Here is a 22,799-nt window from a genome sequence, read left to right on the forward strand (position 1 = left end):
CACTTTCTGGCTGTCGGAAAATAGGTAAGATATTTTACCTCACAGGACAATTTCCTCATCTGTAGAACTGGTATAAAAATATGACTTCTTAAATGTTTGCAAAGATTAAAGATGATACTAAGAACACAGAGTTTCATAACAGGTACAAGATACATGCTTTATCGAAGTCTATTAATTAATTAAAGTGAATTTACTTATTTAATTACCTTTTGGGTAGGGAATAGCAAAGTATATGAGGACGTTTCCATTGTCCTTGATGTTTAGTAAAGACAAAGTACAAGAAAAATTTAAAGATGAGGAGCCATGATAGAGAACAAGACAGAAAGGGTACAGATTGGGAATGAAGGTAGGAGCCTCTCAATAGCATTGGATCATAGGAAGGGGATTCAAAACATGTCATGTTGGCTAAAAGGTCCAAGGTGCTAGGGAGAACTTAATTAAACAAAGGCTGCATAAAAGGGCAAATTTCTGAACATTCCACTTGACTTTTCACTCTACCTATGGACATCCTTCCTCCCCCAGCCGTAATCCTCCAAAATGTCATGCAGCTGCAGTGGTATAAAGAAAAGAGAAATAAATTTTCCTAGCCACAAATGGTTATACAGATATATGGCAAATGCCTCTACTAGACACAGGTTGCATGTTGCTTTGAATAATATTAAAGTAACATAGGCAATTTCCTCCATGGACCCAAGCAAGACTGAACTCCTGGCTTTCTATGGGATAGCACATTTTTTCCCCCTGTCAGACCCTAGGCAGTTGAGAACCAGCAGTTCCATGAACGGAACACATCACACCATGAACCCTTCTTCATTTCTGATCTGAGAGAGATACAGAATCTTCTCTCTGAGCAGTGGTGTGAAGAGCTCTGGGCTTTGGAGGGAAAGAAAACTGTGTTCAAATCTAAGCTACTTGGGAGCTATAAGATACTGAGAAAGTTCTTTTTTTTTTTAATCTAAACCCCAGTTAAAAGAATAGAATAATAACAAAAACTACCTCACAGAGTTATAGTAACAGTTAAATAACATACCCACGTAAAATGCATACCACTGCCCCACTAGTAGTAGTAAATACTCAAGGTAGGTGTGGTTGTGATGTAGAAGAAAAAAAATGAAACACTTACATGATTATTTGTCCATTTCTGCATTTGGTAATAAAGGGATTCCACGGAAGACTGGAGGTGAGGCTTCATAAAGATGAATAATCTGACAGAAAAGTCTGCACACGTTACGGTATATGCAAATGAGACCGATGGATGCATTTTCCACAAAGGCTACTGGAGAATATCGGACTGAAGGAGCTTCACTTTACACAGTTTTGCCAATCACCTCTGTTTCCTCACGGGACATGCACTCAGGTATGTTCTTCTGCCCATACAGGATGCCTGTCCTTCCATGTTGTGGAAAGCCTTGAGTGGGGGCTTTCCAAGGTGTCTATATTCCCAACATCACTCTGGAACACCAGTGTATTTCACATACATATTTGCAAAAACTATGTCATGGTTTTTCAAGCTGCTATGTTAACTGACTTAAACACTGGGAATTTATCATCTCATGGTTTTGGAGGATGGTAACGCTTGCTTCCTCCGGGTTCAGTAGCATTCTGACTGGCTTTCCCATCACGTGCTGATGTTCTCTCCTTTCTCTTATGGGTTCCCACTGACTTCTGGCTTCTCACTCCTCCCCATTGCTTTCTTTTTATAAAGCCTCCAGTAACATGGATTAAGATCCACCCTGCTTCAGTTTGCCACAACTTACCTAAAAAAACATCTGCAAAAGGTCTTATTTACAATGGGTTCACATCCACAAGAATAGAATTAAGATTAAGAACATCTTCTCCCCTTGCGTAGATAACTCAGCCTACCACATTATCACCTGAAACTAGCATCCAAATCTGCAAACAAATTCATATCATGCCATCAACCTGTCTTCCTTCATTGTCATCGGATTATGTTATGATAACCAGGCAACACACATGCATAATCTCTTGACATCTATGCGATGATGTCCAATCTGCATGCTTGTGCAATCAACTATTTTCCAGCTGTGGAGTCAGGGCACATAAAAGTCCTATGAGCTTGGGGTACAATCAAGTACTATCTAAGCGCCTCCATTTCCTCACTTATCAAATGGGGATAAAAACTTTTACAGACTGTTTGGATGGGTCAAAATATAAATAGATAAAATAGGTGCAAATTCTTATAAAATATAGAGTGCTAAGGATAATAGTAATATAAGCGTTGCTGTCAACATTTCTTCTTACTGGTGTTTAAAAATATGTCTTTCAGACATATAATCCTGTATTCGAAGGGGAGGATCAGAAAAAAGTGCAGATGGAATCTATTCTTCTCTAAATACCCTATCAAACCCATTTGCATTTTGGCTTATATCTCAGACCTTTTGTTTTTAAAGGGGCAACATTTTGTCCCCAAGAAGTCCCCTATCAGAATGACATGTTGTTTTCCTCATAGAAACTCAGGAGCTGAGGCTCTATAGGCGACTTAATGACTCCCAAATGTCATTCCCCAATGATTTGGGCTATATATCATCTGTGATCTGCCTTGTAAATGGGTATTTACATAGAGTTCAGGAGTCAACATGGTGTGTAAAGGATAAGTATCGTATTTGTGGTCACTCAGCATCTGAACTCACTTTCTGTATTGGGGCTACTCTTACGATATCTGTAATTTACTTTAAAATCTTTCATGATATATTGTGTGATAAATGTGTGCTTGACTAAAGTTAATATATAAATTTATTTAAGCTAGCTGTTCTGGTTTGCTAATCCTGCCAAATGAAAAATACCAGAAATGGATTGGCTTTTACAATGGGGATTTATTAGCTTACAGATTTACAGTTCTAAGGCCATGAAAATGTCCAAATTAAGGTATCAAGAGGTAGATAACTTCTCTGAGGAAAAAGCCAATGGCATCTGGAACACCTCTGTCAACTGGTTAGGCATGTGGCTGGCATCTGCTTGTCCTTTGTTCCTGGGTTGCATTGCTTTCAGCTTCTGATTCCAGTGGCTTTCTCCTTAAGCATCTGTGGGTTTTCACTTAGCTTCTCCGGGGCAAACTCTGGACTTCATCTCTTAGCTTAGCATCTCCAAATGTCTGGGTCTGTGTTGGCTCTGGGCATTTTCTAAGTGTCTCTCTGCTCTCTTCAAAATGTATCTGCCTTTTATCCTGTCATAAAGGATGCCAGTAAACTAATTAAGACCCACCTTGAATAGGCAGGGTCTCATCTCCATGGAAACAACCTAATCAAAAGGTCCCACCCACAATAAGTCTATCCCCACAATATTGGATTAAAATAACAGTCTTTGGGACTTAGCTGGCATAGGAGTTCTCTGAAGAGTTTAAGTTTCTGAAGAATAAACTTAGTGAGTGAAACCTTTATAGAGTCTCAAGGATCTGGGTATTCTTTAGGGTTTGGGGGACTACTGTTGAAAGCTATCACCTTTATATATATATATAATATTTCACAGTAAGGAAATAATTGAAACTATGGTACTATAACTCATAACAACTTTGGAAATTTCCTATGTAACTACTTTTTAAAGCATACTTTGAAAGATATTACCTTTTTTGTATATATGTTTTGTATATATGTTATATATTCACAATCAGGAAATAACTGAAACTGTGGAATTGTAACCTATAATATTCTTTGAAATTTGCTCTCTACTCATTAAATTTCACTTGGAAAGTTATCACTTCTATGTATACATGGTATATTCTACAATAAAAAATATGGTGAAAAAAAAAGGGGGGAGAACAGTCTCCTCTGGCGTACATAGTAGATTCAAACCTGAACAATAGCGTATCATTCGAAACAGCCCAGTGGTGATCGGTTTGCATTACATCAGATGAATTCAGTGTTTTTGTTTCCCAAGTTTGATAAACAACAGGTGTTATATTCACCAGGACACTGAATGTAAGAAAATGGTTTTCAGAGGGGAAATTAGTGGCTTATTAATTCACTGGTGAAATTAAAGTTGGTTCAAGAAATATACACTAAAATACTTTTGAGGCAATCCACCCTTGCATGAGTAGAGTCTAAGACTAAGATCCTTTGAGACCACTAGCTATCCCTCACAGAGATGGAACCTAAGGCTTTATTGCTAAACAACCACTCTCCAGCCACTTCTAGTCATCTGAGGCCAACGGAGGGCACAAAACCCAGACTCTGGAGTATTGGCCTGTCTGCCTTGAGTGAGCCTTTCATATGGGTTGTAGTCAGAGCATCAAAAAGAAGAGAGAGCTGGGATTTCATCAAGTTTACAGAACAGGTTTTGTGAACTGTCTTGTGCCTGCTTGCTAATGAATATTTACATAACAAAAAAACTAAGTATGGCAAAATTTGGCAGAAATTTGCTTCCTTTATAACCTGGTGGTAATGTTGTTAGAGAGTAGCATAGCCTCAGCCACCTCAACATTTATTTACCAAGTCCAACTTGGGTTATGTCAATTTGTGATACCCACCTTATCAATTCAACCCCCTCAAAATGAAGCTGAAAACACCTGACACTTGATTTTCCAGCTAAGATTAGATGGTCAGAAGTACGTATCCAGAATTCGAGTAAGGAACAAGTGATACAAAGAAGGGATGTGGGAGAATGCTTTCTGGTATTTCTGGTGGCAGCAGTGGTAGCAACAAACATTTTCTAAATTCAAGTTCAACTCCTGGGAGGTTGGAACTCTAAACCGGTATCTAGTGTTTGGGGGCTGCATCACTGTTTCTTTTGAGCTAGTACAGTTGGGTAATTTTGCCCCTGGTTCTGACTCAAACACATGTTTGTTTCACTGGCCTTCCCAGTCACTCTCGGTGTCCTGCTATCCTTTCAATAAAATTCTTTACTGCTTAAATCATCCAGAGCCAGTTTTTATTTTCTTATACCCTAAAACTCAAGAACCTTGATGGATATAGAAATCAGTACCAAGAATGGTTATGGGTAATATCCCCTGGTGTTCCAGTTATTTATTGCTCTATAACAAACCATCCCAAACTTAGCAGCATAAAACAACAACCATTTTTATTATGCTCCTGATTCCATGGGTCAGGAATTCAGATTAGGCATACAACGATAACTTGTCCCCGCTCCAGGGACAAGTATTCAAAGCAGTGGGGGATGGAATCATTTGGAGCATCTTCACTCACGTATCTGGAGCCTGTATTGAGATAACTCAAGGACTGGAAGTAGTTGGGACTGCCTAACAGAGCGACTACATGTGGGCCTCTGCATGGCTTTGGCTCCCTAGAACGTGGAGTCTGGGATAGAAGAGGCAGCATCCTGAGGGAACTGCCTGGAGAGTGAGCGTTCCTAGAGATCGAGGCAGAAGCTGAAGTGCTTCTTCTGACCTAGTATCAGAAACCACATCTTGTCACTAAGGCCAGTCCAGACAGGACTGAAGAGGAAGTAGACTCCAGCTTGTGAGGCAGAGGAGCAAGGTCACTGCAGAAGAGCATGTGAAATGTCAAATATTCTTATGGCCACTCCCGGAAAATACGATCTACCACATCTGGAAAATGGGGTGAATCTAAGATTTGTTCTCTAGCCTGATTAGGGCTGAAGAAAGTCCTGCTAAAATTATAGGACAGGTCTTTAAAGACATGGCATACAATGACAAAACGGCTAATTAAATAATTGCCTACGGTTACCTGGAATAAATTGTTCATTGAAAGGAAGACTTTGAGGAACCAATGGCTATGGTCATAGAACAATATGAAGGGCCTGGGAAATTTAACGGCAATGGCATGGAGCAGCTATTTTTTAGAGACCAATAAATGGGCTGAAATAATCTTCTGTGTCTTGAAATTGATCCTCTTGGTTACTGAATTAGATCCTCTTGGTTACTGAATTAGATCCTCTTGGTTACTGAATTATATATAGTCAGTCGAATGTATTACCTTGCCAGGACTTTTATATGAGCTAGAGCACTGGCTGGGAAGGAGTACCTGCTGAGAATTCAATGGGATATATATGAGAGGATTCAAAGGACTCAAGAATACTTTGAAACTCCATCTCCCACTGAACCTCTATTTCCTGCCCAAATATCGTATGTTTCTGTCTGTTAAGTGGGTGTCTGCCTTGTTTTAAGATACTCTAATGGTGCCATCTAAGAGAGATAGGTCAGAGATAGGTAATCTTGCAAGAGATAGGTAACTCTCCTTGTGCTCTACTCCTATTCCCCATTCCAAACCTTTAATCAGAGTCAGATCCCAGCATTCTCCAGGGAGGAAAATTACAAAATCAAATCAGGAGAAGAAAGCTTATATAACACGATAAATTTCAATATTTTGCTAATTTACCAGCAAGCACTGGGCAAGCGTCAGGGCGCTTGCCCAAAGACAAGGTGCAATGAAGGGCTCTACACGATTAAACACAGCAACCAGCCAGAGCTACATGTATTACCTTGCAGGTAAGGAAGACGGAACTTAATTCCATGTAGGAAGGAAGATGGAACCTAATTCTTGTCAAATTTAAACATACCAATACAGGCACATTTACCAAAGATGCAAATGCATTAACTCCAGCAACCAAGAGTGGTTCTAATTATTGGTTTGATGAGTACATTGAAACCTGGACTCAACAGTGGCCCATGCTAAATGAATTTAAGATGCTTTAAATTCACAGTATAATGTAGATGAAGTAATCCGAAGTTATGGGGATTGAAATATCAGAGTGGATTTTTTTCTGTGTGACTCACACACACAAACCCAAAATGTGTTTCCCAAAAGGGCTTAGAAGAATTCCCAAGATTAATGCATGAACTCCATCAGTATTGTTGACAATTACTTTTGTAACTGTTCTGAATTTCTGTATAAGCCAGAGATGTGGGTGGGAGTTGCTGCAGTAGAAACAGGCTCTGGCCATTCATTTATTCATTCATCCATCACTATTGACTCTGCTGGTAATAAGACATGCATGGACCTTGATCATTTCTTTTCTTTAATAGTTAGTGGGGCTTTCTTTTCTGTGCAGAAAAACCTAACAAGATAATTCTTGTTAGTGTGTGGTCTACTTGGATTTTGAGATCATTATCTTCTCTGACTTTACATTCAGAGTCTTCTGATGCAAAATTCACCAGGGATGATTTTGCAAGTCAGTTTTTGATGCAGTCAAGAAGATTACACACTTTCTTCTTGAGAAATTGTTCAGATTCAGACTATCTTAGGAGAACGGAGAATATGGAATATCTTGCTTCCATAGTTAAGGTGGATCATGTCAGTCCCTACTTTTTCTCATACTTTTGCATGCCCATCCTTCAAGTTGACTCAATCACAGTCCCCATTTCCCTAGTCAATCTAGAGAAAGAGAGGGTGACTAATAGTGCTCTTCACACAGTCCTATCCTCTGAGTATAGTAGATGTTGGAATTATATCATATCTCAAATCTTGATTCACAGGCTCTCCCCTCTACTCCATCCCCTTGTTTCTTACTGCTCACTAGGCCTAGGAAATTAGTGTTGGGATGATAGTAGGTTCCAGCAGCCTCATCACTGTCCTCTTTCATCATTTTCCTCACTATTATCACACAATAGGATTTCTTCCTGGGTCTCTTCATCTTAGCTCTGGCTGGTTGCTATGTTTAATCGTGTAGAGCCCTTCATTGCACCCTGTCTTTGGGCAAGCGCTCTGAGACTTGCCCAGTGCTTGCTGGTATCTTAGCTTCATTCCCTCATGGCATGTAACATTTCTGTAGTATGAACAGAGCTCCTGTAACTACACTCACATTCAATTATCCTTCTAGATTCCTTTAAGCAAACCTCAGGGGCTTCATTTCTTTAAAATGAACTAATTATTTACCGAGCATTCGTTAAGTGCCAAGTTTTGTTCTAGGTGTCGAGGTGTTTAGTGAACAAAAAGACCAAGATCTTGGTCCCCATGAAGCTCATATTTTAGTGGGTGCCTCAGGAATGAGAGATTGTGAATGGGGCTGGGATCATCGTGTCCCATTAGACACCAAGCCATTCTCCCAGCTGTCCTCTCTGAGGTTAACATTTGTAGCCTCAGATCCATCCCATCTTCTATTTCTCTCCTCTGCTCTTGTATTCTAAGGTTGCCAGATGCTTTGCACTTAATCCACCTAAGTTAGGGCAGATCTTTCATTTATAAAATGTGTCACGCACACCCCACCCCACCCCACCCCCGGTAAACTCAGCCCACATATAGAAATGTCCTATGGGCCAAAATGATCCAAGATAACATTTGCATTTAACAAAACCAACCAGTTCCTCTTTTTGAACAGTTAATCAAATAGCAAAAACCCTGGATCATTGAAACTAAATATGCAATATAAATGTTTGTGACAGGTAGAGATTAAGATCATGACAAAAGGAGACAATAATTCCTGTGCCTGGTGGAAATAATTTGAATTTGTGGGTGAGGGGAAAAGGAATGGGGGTAGGTTAATGAAAACCTTTAGAAGTAAAACTCTTCAAAATTTGGAGCCTCTAGAAACTGATGTTGCAGATAAACTTTAGCTCTCTTTGATTGTCCGAGATGCCCTATACTTGTTTGTGCTATTTGTATTTCCTTTCTTCTATGTGGTTTCTGGGATCGTTATGCTATTTTAGCTCTTACTTAGCCATACTCCCTGCTGAAATGCTAAAATATCCTGAAAATGGCAGTGCTGAATTTTTTGCATGCCCAGGAGGTAGACAGTGCTGGGTTGATTTGTAATGACACTTCACTGTAGAGTAAATTTTTAGCTGTAATGATATTTTGGGCTGCTTGATCCCACCAGATTTGGAGAAGTTTGAATTATCTTAAGTAACTAGAACACAGACACTCCTATGTTACCCCTGAGACCTGCTCACTGAAGCATGAAAATTAATTCAGATATGCATCCAAGCTTCAGTGAATTTTAATCTAAGGGTTTATAGAATTATTTACCGATATTTGGCAAATGAAGGCTAGTCCATGAGGAAAATCTGATTGAGGGTGGCAACAAGAGCAAATCCATAGCTTCACATTTGTGAAACTTCTGACTCGGATAAGGAGACTGTAGCAGATTACCGATTGCTGTACATCCTTTGACAATTTCCCACCAAGAGTGGGATCTACCTCCCCATCCCTTGAGTCACAGGCCAGCCTGTGACTGCTTTGAAAAATAGATGCAGTGGAAGTGATACTGTTCCAATTCTGGACATAGTGCTTAAGTGTTCTATAGGATTTGCTTTCAATCTTAGACCCTGAGCTGCTGTGTAAGAAGTCTGACTACCCTGCTAGAAAAATCAAGTGGAGAGATTCTGACACTGCCTGGGAAGGGACAGGAGTCTAGAGGAGGCCAGTCTTCCAGATGCTTCTGCCAAGGCACAAGCATGGAAGTAAAGTCGTCTTGGAAATGGTTCTTTCAGCCCAGTCACTCCTCTTGCTGCCACATGGCTCAGAGATAAACCACCTAGCTGAGTACTTCCCAAATTCCTGACCCCCAAAATTGACACCAAAATAAAATGGTTGTCTTAAAACACTAAGCTTTAGGCAGTAATGCCACTTTATAGAAATGAGGTTTTGTTCATTCATCCACCTATCCATCTATTCATCCACCACACATTTACCAAGAGTTCATTATATCTCTGATGGCTCTGGGAAAAGCCCACAGGAAGGCTTAATAGAATTTCAGCTTTTCCCTGATCAAACCTCAAATTACTGAGTCCTATTATTTAGGACATGAGACTCCTCTTTTCACATTTTCCCTTCATTTATTTCAAACACTTTGAGCACCTACCATATACAGAAACTGTGTAAAGAGTTAGAGAAACAATAGTGAATAAAACAATGTGCTCCATGTCTTCAATGGAGCTTGTTTACAATGGGGCAATACAAAGCAAACATATTTTTTCCTCCCAGTCTGTGAAGAAGGCTAATAATACTGACCCCACAGGATTTCCCAAAGGTTAAATGATATAATAACAGTGAAAGCCTATTGTACATAATTATTATTTGTAAAAGTGGAAGCATAGAGTGTCTTGATGATAGTAGCAGAGACAGAGCAAGTGTTTAGTACTCAAAGTGACTATTTATAGCAGGAGTTATTAATCCAGTTTCTTTGGCCCTCTGAACCTCAATGGATGCAAGGAACTTCTGAAATTATATGTAAAACTTTGCTTGGTCTGTATATGCATACTATGTTTTGGATCAAAAGCTCGATGTTTTCATCAGATTTTCAAAGAAGCCAGTGACCCTGAAAGGTAAAGAACCACTGATCTATAGAATAAAGGCAACTGCAACATATAAACAGCTTCTAGGTGCCAAGCACCTTTTCAGTATTTTTACACATCATAATTTAATTTACACAATAACTGTAAAGAGGGGACTTTCACCTCCAATTTACAGATATATAGAGATTTTTAACACATTTTCATCTCACTTTACTGAATGGCTGGTAGAGAAAAGAGATGGACTAAAGGAATGATAGTAGTTTATCATCAACTCATCAGACATTGACTCTATTTGTAGTTGTTGTCCCAGTCATGGTCTCTTTATTAGAGCAAATTTACAGTAACCCTTGGAATCTGTTAACTATAATCCAGCTGTATTTCCCTCATGGAAACCCTATTCTGTGATGTCAGTGAGGAAAATGAGAAAAGAGGATAGTTATGAGGCTGCTGCAACCCTGCCATCATCACAACACTCATATCTTAGACCCGGAAAAGGATATGAGGGAGAAGGGGGTTAGAGGATAGGGGAGAGCCTGTGAGTCAAGGTTTGAGACATGACATAATTCCAACGTCTACTATACCCAGAGGAGAGGATGGTGTGAAGAACGTTATTATTTGCCCTCTATTTCTCTAGATTGACTAGGGAAATGGGGACTGTGACAGAGTCAACTTAAAGGGATGGGCATGCAAAGGTATGAGAAAAAAGTAGGGACTGACATGATCCACCTTAACCCTCAAAGCAAGATATTCCATATTCTCCTTTATCCTAAAATAGTCTAAATCTGAACAAATTTTTGAGAAGAAAGTACATAATGTTCTTGACTGCATCAAGAAGAATTGATTTGCAAAATCATCCCTGCTGAATTTTGCATCAGAAGACTCTCAATGCAAAGCTAGAGAAGAAAATGATCTCAAAATCCCCACAAGCCAATGAGATTTAGCCATAGTTTTCTGTGGCACAAAAAAGAAACCCCCACTAAACTTCCAGAAAAAGAAAGTCATGGTCCATAACTGTCTTATTCAATATTTTATTACCAGCATTGTCAATAGCAGTGAATTAGTAGTGAATGAATAAATGAATTAATGACCAGAGTAGAGGAGTCTAGACTTGCACATGGAAGGTACTGAAGGTAAATATGTTCTTGTACCATCTGAAGCCATATTCCTCCAGTTGTTTTGTGTGTTCTATCTTAGGAGGTCTATTGACCCCTGGAAATATCTCTGCATCCCTGGTCTCCTAATTCTTTGCCAGTCTGCTTGTTCTTTCTGTGAGTTTACCTTTCTCCCAGTCTTTCATAAACCAACCTCATGAGAGAATTACATCCAATTGCATCCCAAATTAAGAAGGAAAAACATTAAACTGTCTGATATGCTCAGAATAGATCAAGGAAGAAAACAGCATTAAAAAGGAGAACATATAGTGACACACACGTATCAAAAAAGTTCAGAAAACATTCATTAACAGAGGTGAATGGTGGGATTGTGGATGATTTTTAAAATTTTCTCCTTTTGCTGTTTTTATATTTTCCACAAAGAACACATATTATTTTTATATTCAGAAAATATTATCAAAATGAAAAATATCTATATGTTCCCATTTTTATTTTCATTACATTGTGTGTGTTTGTGTGTATATGTGTGCACGCATGTATCCTTATATTTGTACAGAAAATATCTAGGACCCCAGACATCAAAGCTATAAAAAGTGGCTAAGTTTTGGGAATGTGATTGAGGGTAGGGAGGAAGAAAGGAGAGGAATTTTACTTCATTTACTCTTCTGGAATGTTTGAGATTGTATCTTACAATAAGCATGTATTATTTTATAATAAAAAAAGAAAGTGTAGGTGACCAAAAAAGATATTCTAGAGTGCCCTCTTGCTAATCAGGTCTATGGATAATAAATACAATAATAAAATTAAATGTGTTATTGCTATGATAATGTGTTGATATTGTGCTAATGGTATGATATAATGTTATGCCATGATTGCTGCTATTATAACAACACCTTACATTTGTATAGGTTAAGTTCCCTTTTTTAGGTTAGGCTAAAGAAAAGAAGCTTAAGGGGCTAGTGATAAAATCCAGTTCTTTAAACATAATGAAGGGCTTGTGACTCAAGACTCACAGTTGAGTCCTTCCTGAAAACAGGATGAAAAAAAAAAAAAAGTATAAGCCTTGTTGAACTACAAGGAGCAAGGCTTATACTTCACACAGGGAGGGCAAATGGCAGTGGTGTGGGTTAGCAAGAAGCACACACAGAATTACTTTCCCTGGAAGTCTTTAAAAATAGGCTGGTGTGTCTGAGCGAGTGGAAATGTGCTTCTGCTAAAGCCCAAGCAGATGGATTTGGTGTCCCCTCAAGGTCCCTTCCAGTCCTATGACTCAGAGGCTCAACCCAGCCAGAATCTGCCTCACCTGTGTTCTGACTGCTTCACCTCCAAGGGCTACAGATGCTCCCCACATCTGGCTAAGCCTAGGAATCCTGAGCCCGGCTCCCCTCCATGTTCAGAAGTGGATTTGAAACATGGGCTCTACACACCCAAATGGAGGGACATATAAAATAACTAGCCAGTGATCTTCAAAAGTGCCAATGCCATGGAAAACAAAGTAAATCTAAGATACATTCCAGATGAAACGAGGCTACAGGCTTATAGCAACTAAATGAAATGCACGATCCTGGACTGGATCATATATTGGGAAAAAAATTGGTATAAAGGACATTATTGAAATGAATGAAATTGGAATGTGTGCTGTAGATTAAAGTATCATATCAATGTCAAATTTCCTGAATTTATAACTATACTATGGTAATGGAAGAGAAAATCTTTGTTCCTAGGAAATACACACTAAAGTGCAGGTACGCACACATACACAGAGAGTGATAAAGCAAAGTGACAAATGTTCAAAATTGGTTAATCTGAAAAATGATCTACAGATATACTATTCTTACAACTTTTCTATAAATAAAAATTATTTCAAAATAAGAAGTTTTCTGAAATGGGCTCTGTTGGTACCATGACTTAGGTGTTTCATTCTCAGGATTCCTAACTCCTCATCGATTCCACCAGGAACCACGTTCATCTTCCTGCTTGGTCCCTGTGATGGTTAGGTTCGTGTGTCAGCTTGGCCAGTTGATGGTGCCCAGTTATCTGGTCAAGCAAGCAGTAGCCTAACTGCTCCTGCCAGGACGTTTCATGGACTTAAATCATCAGTAGGTTGATTGCATCTGTGGCTGACAACATCTACAATCAAATAAGGAGAGTGTCTTCAGCAATGAAAGACGTTTAATCCAACCAGTTGGAGGTTTTAAAAGAAGTGATGAACTTTTAAAAGAACTTTTAAAAGAACTTTCTTCTCTACTTCAGCCAGCCAGCTTCTCCTGGGGAATTCGTCAGAAACCGTCATCACAGTTGCCAAGCAGCTAGCAGCCTGCCCTATGGAATTGTGTGAAACACTTATATAAAATCTCGTATTTACAGATGTCTCCCGTTGGTTCTGTTTCCCTAGAGAGCCCTGACTAATACTGCCCTTATCTCTGGAACCATCACAGTTCTGCCCTTCTGCTTGCCTCCCTTGTTCATCCCTTCTCATCTCTACTCCTCACCTCACCCCTTCAGAATCACAACTCCCAGTCCACATGTGGCAATCCCAAAATGATGCTGTTCCCATCCTGATGTGGCAGCTGTAAAAACTCCAGCTTTCTCTGATTTGTCTATTATTGTAAAAAGCAAAAACAAATGATTATGTATGTTATATTTCACAATAAGGAAATAATTGAAATTGTGGAACTGTAACCCATAACATTCTTTGAAATTTCCTATTTAACTACCTGTTAAATCATACTTTGAAAGTCATCACCTTTCTGTATATATATTTCACAATAAAAATGTAAAAAAAATAAAAATGAAAACAAAACAAAAATTTTTAAATCTCCCTTTCTCCCTTGTAGTCATAGGAGTTCAGCATGCCACAGAAAAAAAAAATGGCTTGCTGGCAATTTATTTCAATGTGTGCTAAGGTGGGAATCTTAACACAGAAAAGGAAGTAACTTTGGAAGGGAGAATGGAAACTGACATTTATTGAGTGCCAGCCTCATGCTAAATGATGTACACATATTATCTCATTTAATCTTCACAACACTTCTGCAAGGCAGATTTTATCACCCTCATTTTATAGATGAGTACACTGAGGCTCAAAGATGTTAAGTGACTTGTCCAAATTCATGGCTAAGTGATTAAGTCATTAATCAAACCCTTGTCTTTAGGTTTCCAAGGTCATCACCTAAACAACCTCACTATAAGGTGTCCAAATTCTGTGAGTGCACAGTACAGTAGTACTATCTGCCCTGACTTATAATTAATAACAGCAAATGAACTCTAAACTAATTTACACAAGCTATTTTGTTAAATTCCAATAACCCACTTTGGGTTAATCTTTTATTTCTGTAACCTGTTAAGTTTTTAGTAAATTTCAGCCTATTTAGGAAAAAAAAAACAAAAAACAAAACTCTCTTTAAATTATTTACTGTTGAAATTACTGATGGGGAAAAAATCCTTACCATGCATGTAGCTTGATAGTAACTTTTGAAATCAGGCTTCACAGTGAAGAGGATAATTCAGAATCATCTGCTGTAGAGCAGCTATCCACTTCAAACCCAGCACCACAGATTGTACAGACAGCTCCTTCAGCACCAGGCTTCAGACTGACTCTTCTCCACCTTATAGCAGTTTACTGTGGAAGTACCTACAACCTCAGATGCAGAAGTTTACAGTGAGCTTTATCCTGTGCCACCTCCCTACAGTGTCGCTGCCTCTCTTCCTACATCCGATGAAGCTGAGGAGGCTAAGGCTGCTGCAATGGCAGCTGCAACAGCAGAAACACATCAAAGAATTCAGGAGGAAGAGTGTCTCCACCCAGAGACCACTTTCATGATGCAGAACAGCTTAGAGTGGGTAATAGTGGCATTTTCATGCTGGCACTCTTCATCTTCTGATTACTTTACTGAATATTTCAATGGACAGTATTGGCTTGGGTGAATATTCCTTGTACTTGGACTTCTTTTCTTCAGAGGATTTGTTAGTTATCTAAAAGTCAGAAATATGTCTGAACGTATGGCAGCTGCTCATAGAACAAGATATTTCTTCTTTTTGTAGAGACTGCTTCGACCAGACATTCCTTTCCTATACCAAGGTGAAATTTCCAGATAATCTGTAAGCCTACAATAGGACAGAAGACTACTAATAATAGAAGACAGATTAGTTAAGAAAAGATACAGTTCAAAACGGAATAGCAGGATGGTTTATGCCCAAAAGCCATTTCTGTTCAGTCTCTTAAATATTTATATTTCACTAGTTTTGTACATTTGCATATGTGGCCATTTAAAAAATTTGCATATACTTGAGAGAAACCTTAAAGCTGTTTGCAGTAATGTCCAGTCACATTTGGTTAATCAGTGTTTGATATAATGGAGGAATTTGAGTGATAACAGTCTTCCAGCATGTGAGTGCCTCTGACTTTTGACCCGACATTTAGTATAATAAAAATGAAATTATTACCATGTCAAATGTTTTAGTGTCTGGCTCTTAGATTCATCTAGTAACTGCACAGAAAATGTTCTTTGTTATATATAAAGTTTATTGAAACCTGCAGTGTGGATTATTAGATAGGTTTTGTCAGACTTTTGACCATGTTATTTACATTATTCAGTAAAACTCTTTCTGTAAATAACCATGCATAAATTACTTTCTGCATTGCTTTTTTAGAATTTGTGTCTAGATATATTTTCATTAATTTTAAATTAAGTGAATGCAATATATATATAGAAAATTTGGATGTTTAAGATATAGATTATTTCAGAACAAATTTTAAGAAAATGTGGCTGTACTAAATGTCCATTATAAGAAAAATCTTTTTTTTTTTTTTTTTTAGGAATTCTCAAATGAGGAACTTGTTTTTTAGCAATGCCCATCTTATTTAGATCCTTATAGGAAGAGGTTGTATTAGATATTATATTTGTTTCATTTAAGTTTTGAAAATTAGTTTTCTGAGTAAGTTATTCTCATTTTCATTTGTCTTTTAAAAAGCCAATGAAAGTATCTTTCAAAGTCAAAAAAAAAAAAAATAATTACTGATGGGGCTAATACCCTAGTCCACTCTTTTTGAAAAGCAGCTTGACAATAGATAGTGACAGCCTCAAGACGTTTCTACTCTATAACACAGCAATTCCTGGATATCTATCAAGTATTTAAACTATGGCAGGGTGGGGAGTAAATAACTTTGTTTACCAAGATGTTCCTTGTGTTGTTATTAACAATAGTTTAAAAATAGTCTAAACATCCAAAGATAAGGGGATGCATAAGCAAATTATGGTGTATCTTTCCACAGAATAACAATGCAGCCATTGAAAATTAAGTTTATAAAATGTTTTTAATGATGTGAAAAGTTCTAGGTCATGGAACTAAGTGAAAAAAAGCAAGATATAAAATTAGATATAAAGAATGAGTGCAGTTTGGGAGAAGCCTTTTATGTTTGAATATAATCTATTCTCCTGCTGTGTGGAGAATAGATTATCAGATGGTAGGTCAATCACTTATAATACTGGATCAATGACTCAAGTTCAAGGGAGAGGTCAAGATTATGAAAATAAATTTGGAAATCATCAGCTTATAGAAGAAACTGAAAACCATGCAACTTGATGAGAAAACTAGGAACAGTGGGTAGATAGGGAATAAGAGAAGGCCAAGCACTGACACTTTCCAATTAGAGGTTGGGAAGATGGGGAGAACTAAGCAAAAGAGACAGAGAAGTAGCAGCCAGACAAGTAAGTGGAGTACCCAGAGAGTAACATGGCTCAAAAGCCAAACCAAGGTGAGGTTTACCAAAGTGATGTGAAAAGCTGCTGATCAGCTAAGCAGTGATTGTTAGTGAGTTGTGAGACACGGGTAATGTTTTTAAAATTCTGCTTGGATGGGTTTCCTGGGTGATGCATATATTCTATATCTTGTCTGGTATACTTGTCACACAGTTGTAAACACTTGTTAAAGCTCATTAAATTGTACACTTCAGATCTGTGCATTTCACTTTATGCAAATTATACCTCAATACAAAAATAAAAATGAATTCTACTTTTCACATCTCTGAATTTTCCAATATTACCATAATGAACATTCATTACTTTTATAATAAAAAATAAACATTTAGAAACGAAGTTGGATTACTGCATATGTCAAACTTCTTTGAATTGTAAAGGTAAGAATTAGCAGGATATTATTTTTGCCTTCAACCAAAAACCAATGTAAATAATAATTGAATAGTGTACATAATGAAACTTTGCCATGGATTTCCCAGGGGAAACTCACCTCTGCAAGTAAAAAAAAAAAAAAAAAACAGAAAAACAAAACTAATTCTTACAGATAAACCAGGAAACATCTACTTCTTTACAGGACAAGTTTGGACGATTCAAGTGATGAGTACTTTTTGTATCTTGCAAATGCAAAGCAATGGAAACAACATTTAAATTAGCCTTGAAGGCTAATATCAAAATATATCTTTGCGACCTTTAGTAAGTCAGCTATATTCTGTGTCCCATAATCTTCCTTTCCATAATAGGGATAATATTCCCTACCTATGTGTAGTGGTTTGGAGCTATGTACCCCAGAAAAACATGTTCCTAAACTTAATCCATTCCTGTGGGTGTGAACCCATTGTAAGTAGGACCCTCTGATGAAGTTACTTCAGTTAAGGTGTGGCCTGACTCAATCAGGATGGGTCTTAATCCTATTACTGGAGTACTTTATAAGCAGAATGAAATTCAGACATAGAGAAATCCAGATGGAGCAGCCAGAGGCTGAACATTAAAGGAAGAGAGACCAGGAGATGCTGCCATGTACCTCGCCATGTGACAAGCTAAGGACAAGTGGCACCAGCAGCCAGCCCCAGAATGCCACAGTCTTCAGGAAGAAAGCATTGCCTTGACTTTGGACGTTTTCCTAACCTCAAAACTGTGAGCAAATAAATTCCCATTGTTTAACCCAAACCATTTCATGGTATTTGCTTGACTGGCCCATGAAAAAAAAAAAAAAGCACTAGGTCAATCCTATGGTCTTGAGATAATTCCATGAACTAATGACCATGAACACTATTTGGAAAGCATAAAGGACTCCACAAGTGCAGGGCTTGGAATATAGTAGTACAATCTGAGACTGTGAGCAGTTCCCTTTATCTCTGACACCCTCCAGAGAATGTGCCCTTGAAGGTGGACCTAAAGGCCTTCTTCTTTCCTAGAAAAATAGCCTAGAGCAAATGCCCAAGTAACTGAATCTGAAACATCACATTTCTATAGTCAGTGTGTTTTTGTGGTATAATGGACAGTTCCTATCTTGAGAAAACATGGACTCATTCCCTCATCCCTTTCTCCCCTTTTTCTGTACCTTGCCCTCCACCTCAATTTCTGCTAAAATGAGAACTTCTTGTCTTCCTCAGATAAGTCACCTGAGAAGGAAATTTTAATTTATCTGAGAAGCACATCAATCGCTATAGACAGAAAAATGAAAACTCTTCTTTCCACCCCCAAGCTGTGAAACCTGCTCCTTTGCCTGTGCATAAAGCACCTTAACGCCTTTCTACAATCCCCAGAAGTAATTTTTGAAGGACAGCATAATTGTTCCTAGCTAAGATACAAAACTAGACCAAGGTATTGGACAGAAGAGAATAATTTGGGTTGGAACTGGAAGGGCCCCCAACACCAGATTAAATGGTGGGAATTTTATATCATAGGCAAATGGATGCAACTGAAGGTTTTTGAAGAGAAGAATGCTATAATTTTTTAAATTATATGATGTTTTAACAAGATGAATCTGGATTCATGAACAGAGTGGAAAATCAAATAACAGGGGAGTGTCCAGATGAAAGTCTTTTGAGATGGTTCAGGCAAGTAGAGATGAGGTCTTTTGATATAGGGCAGAGCAATGCAAATGGAGCATAAATAAGAAAGCCAGAAATAGGGTGCAATTGTGAAGTTAATGAAAATACGGTTTAGGACTTGGTGAGTTTAAGGTGACAATGGAATTGAAACAGAAACGTCAGGTAGGTACAACTGAAAGTACAGAACAAGGAAGCAGAAAAAAAAAAGACTTCAAACGCAAATCTCTTGGGAATATTCCATGCAATGTTGTCATAGAGGGTATGTGTGGCTACTTCTGCAAAAAAAAAAAAACCGTAATGAATTTGTGGGATCCCTCTTTTGATCATCTTCAACTCCTCCTAGTGCCACTTTTGCAGGAATCGCTCTGCAGGCTTCACTCAAGTGTGGGAATGGGCAAATTGGCAATATCTAGTCTCGGGCCTTGCCATATATGTCTCACTTCCTCCCCCAGGGCTTCTCTGGGGTAACAACTAGGGAATATCCAGGGGAACTCACTCAGCACTCATGCATGTCCAACCCAGAAGTTGGGGGAGTTAGAAGCCTGTGGATAAGTGCTTCAACCTTATCCCCTGGGCAGAAGTTCTGAGATACATCTCACAAGGCTCCTTAGAAAGCCCCATATCCTTATGCATCAGTCTACCATAGTAGTTGTGCCAGTTTGAATGTATTATGCCCCCCCAAATGCCATTATCTTTGATGTAATCTTTTGTGGGCCGATGTTATCAGTGTTGATTAGATTGTAATTCTTTGAGTGTTTCTTTGGAATGCACCCCACCCAGCTGTGGGTGATGACTCTGATTGGAAAATTTCCATGGAGGTGTTGCTCCGCCCATTCGGGGTGGGTCTGAGTTGAGTCACTGGAGCCATATAAATGAGCTGATGGACAGAGGGAACTCAGTGCAGCTCTGGGTGATGTTCTGAAGAGAAGCTACTGCAAAGAGGGACACTTTGAAGAAAGCACAGGAGCTACAGATGAGAGACAGTTTGAAGACAGCTGTTGAAAGCAGACTCTTTCTCCAGAGAAGCTGAGAGAGGGCAAATATCCCAAGTGCAACTAAGAGTGACATTTTTGAGGAACTGCAGCCTAGAGAGGAACATCCTGGGAGAAAGCCATTTTGAAACCAGAACTTTGGAGTACACGACAGCCACGTGCCTTCCTAGCTAACAGAGGTTTTCTGGACACCATTGGCCATCCTCCAGTGAAGGTACCCAATTGCTGACGTGTTATATTGGACACTTTATGGCCTTAAGACTGTAACTGTGTAACCAAATAAACCCCCTTTTATAAAAGCCAATCCGTCTCTGGTGTTTTGCATTCTGGCAACATTAGAAAACTAAAACAGTAGTGGACAAGTTAATCACATACTCTTCCTATGGCTTTAGTTCCTTCCCTGTTTCACTTTTCTTTGACCCTCACTCTTCTCCACATGTTCATCTCCTAGGAAAGCTATTTGCCTACAAACTTTTGTCTCCAGCTCTGCTTTCAGAGAAACCCAGGCTAAAGAAAGAAATTTAGGAGCATTTAATGGGTCAGAATTCTTTGTAGAGGATTTGTAATTTTTTTTCATAGCAAACTCTACACCAAGAAAGGGAAAGTTTTGACCTATTATTATCACTTGTATATGACTATAAAAGCAATATTATGTTTTTATTTTAGAAAAAATTTTTAATAAAATAAAGATAATAAAAACAACATAATCCCACCACACAGGATATTTTTGTTATATTGCCTTCCAGGTAAACATGACGTACCTTCTTACTCAATCTTGTTCACCACTGCCACTAATAATAAAAGAAAAAGTTAACTTTGCCAATGGAAGGTAACTCAGTTTCTTCCATTAAAAACATTGTTTGGGGAAAATATCCAAGCAATTTAGAGTTCAAACTTCCCCTGCAGGTTAATTCTCTTCTCTGTAGTTATTGCCTTCCTGAAATAGTATCTCTGCAAATAAAACCTACATGATCTTGGAATTGGGGGTTGGGGGTAGGGAGTGGTCCAGGACTGTCTCTACTGGCTTCTGCTGGCCTCAAATTAAGGTGTTTCTCCTTTCAATAAGTCCCTGAGCACTGACTTTATGGCATCTGTTACCTATGATTCCCTCCAAGGTTGCTGTGCACTCTATGTATATCATTCTCTGAGTGCCTTCAGAGCTTACTGGCCTCCCCTGGCCCCCATCCCTTGCTGTCACAGCCCGATCTTAGCTCTGGCTGGCTCCTCAGATTCCCTAAGCACCAGAGACTCCTCCACCAATCTGTGGCTTTAGGCTGTCTAGCCCAAGTCCTCAGCTATGAGGTCCTTACACCCATCATCATGGTTACCCAACAGCAAGATTGCTGGCTCTGAACTCTCAGCTACCATCCACATCCCCAGCCCCATGCCACCATTCAGATTTATGCAAACACGAACCCATCCCCTCAACACCCACACACCCACACTCTTATAACACAGTCAAGGTCTAGGGTCCAGCACTGGGCTCTGCTGAGTTTCTCTTTCTCTCCTATACCAGAAATGCTTTTTACTTCCCATTACTGTCTAGTGACAATCTCCTCTCTCCTTCTTCCTGATCCTAGCAACTTTTGTTCTAAGTCAGCACTGTCCAGTAGTACCACATATGCAATTTAAAATTTAAAATTTTCTAGTAGTTGCATTTCTAAAAGTAAAAGAAACATGCAATTAATTTGAATAGTATGTTATATGTAACCCAATGTATCATAAATAATGTCATTTCAACATAGAAAAATATAAAAAATTACTAATATTTTACATTTCCTTTTTCATACTAGATCTTCAGAATTCAGTGTGATTTTACACTCACAGCACATCTCTATTCAAGCCCATCATATCTCAGGTGCTCAATGACCACATATGGGTAGTAGCTACCATATTATACAGTGCAGTTCTAGATAGTATCTTCCCTCTCCTCATAGCTTAGCATTAATTGCAGAGGGCTGCAAGGAATGGAAAAACTGATTACCAAGACAGAAAATGTGAGAAGATATAATAAAGTGTGTTGGTGTGTGTGCATATGTGTGTGTTTGTGTTTATGTGTGTACAAATAATGACATTTTTTGAGCTTATATTATATATCAGGTGTGCTGATTTGAAGCTGTATGTACCTCAGAAATGGCCAGGCTCATTTAATCCATTCCTGTGGGGGCAGACCTATTGTGGGTGGGACCTTTGGGTTAGGTTATTTCAATTGTGATGTGACCCAGCCCATTCAAGGTGGGTCTTGATCCTTTTAGTGGAGCCCTTTGTGAAAGGATAAAGGACAGAAAAAAAGCATAGAGAGCTTAAAGAGGAAAAGTCCTGCAGATGCTAAGAGAGGACCCACAGAAGTTCAAAGAGGAGGTGACTGGAACCCGAAACTGAAAGCAACCAAATCCCACGAGTGAAGGACCAGCAGACACCGACCATATGCCATGACAGAGGAACCCAGGATGCCAGCAGCCTGTCTTCAGAGAAGGTATCATCCTGTTGATGCCTTAATTATGACATTTTCACAGGCTGAGAACTGTAAATTCGTAAGCTAATAAATCCCCATTGTAAAAGCTAACCTATTTCTGTTATATTGCATTCTGGCAGCTTTAGCAAACAAAAGTACCAGGAAATGAATTTAGCATTATACATACATTATTATGTTAAACAGTTAAAACAGCTCTGTGAAGTGATACTATGAATATTATTCCCATTTTATAAAGAGAAAAAAT

At 38.7% G+C, this 22,799-nt stretch overlaps 1 pseudogene; it reads left to right on the plus strand.

Annotated features, from left to right (window-relative positions):
- Window positions 1–15,318, plus strand: part of LOC119536929 — a 178,381-nt pseudogene extending 163,063 nt beyond the window's left edge.
- Window positions 15,319–22,799: the final 7,481 nt, after the last annotated feature.

This window comes from Choloepus didactylus, chromosome 6, assembly GCF_015220235.1.
Source record: "Choloepus didactylus isolate mChoDid1 chromosome 6, mChoDid1.pri, whole genome shotgun sequence".
Taxonomy (NCBI): domain Eukaryota; kingdom Metazoa; phylum Chordata; class Mammalia; order Pilosa; family Megalonychidae; genus Choloepus; species Choloepus didactylus.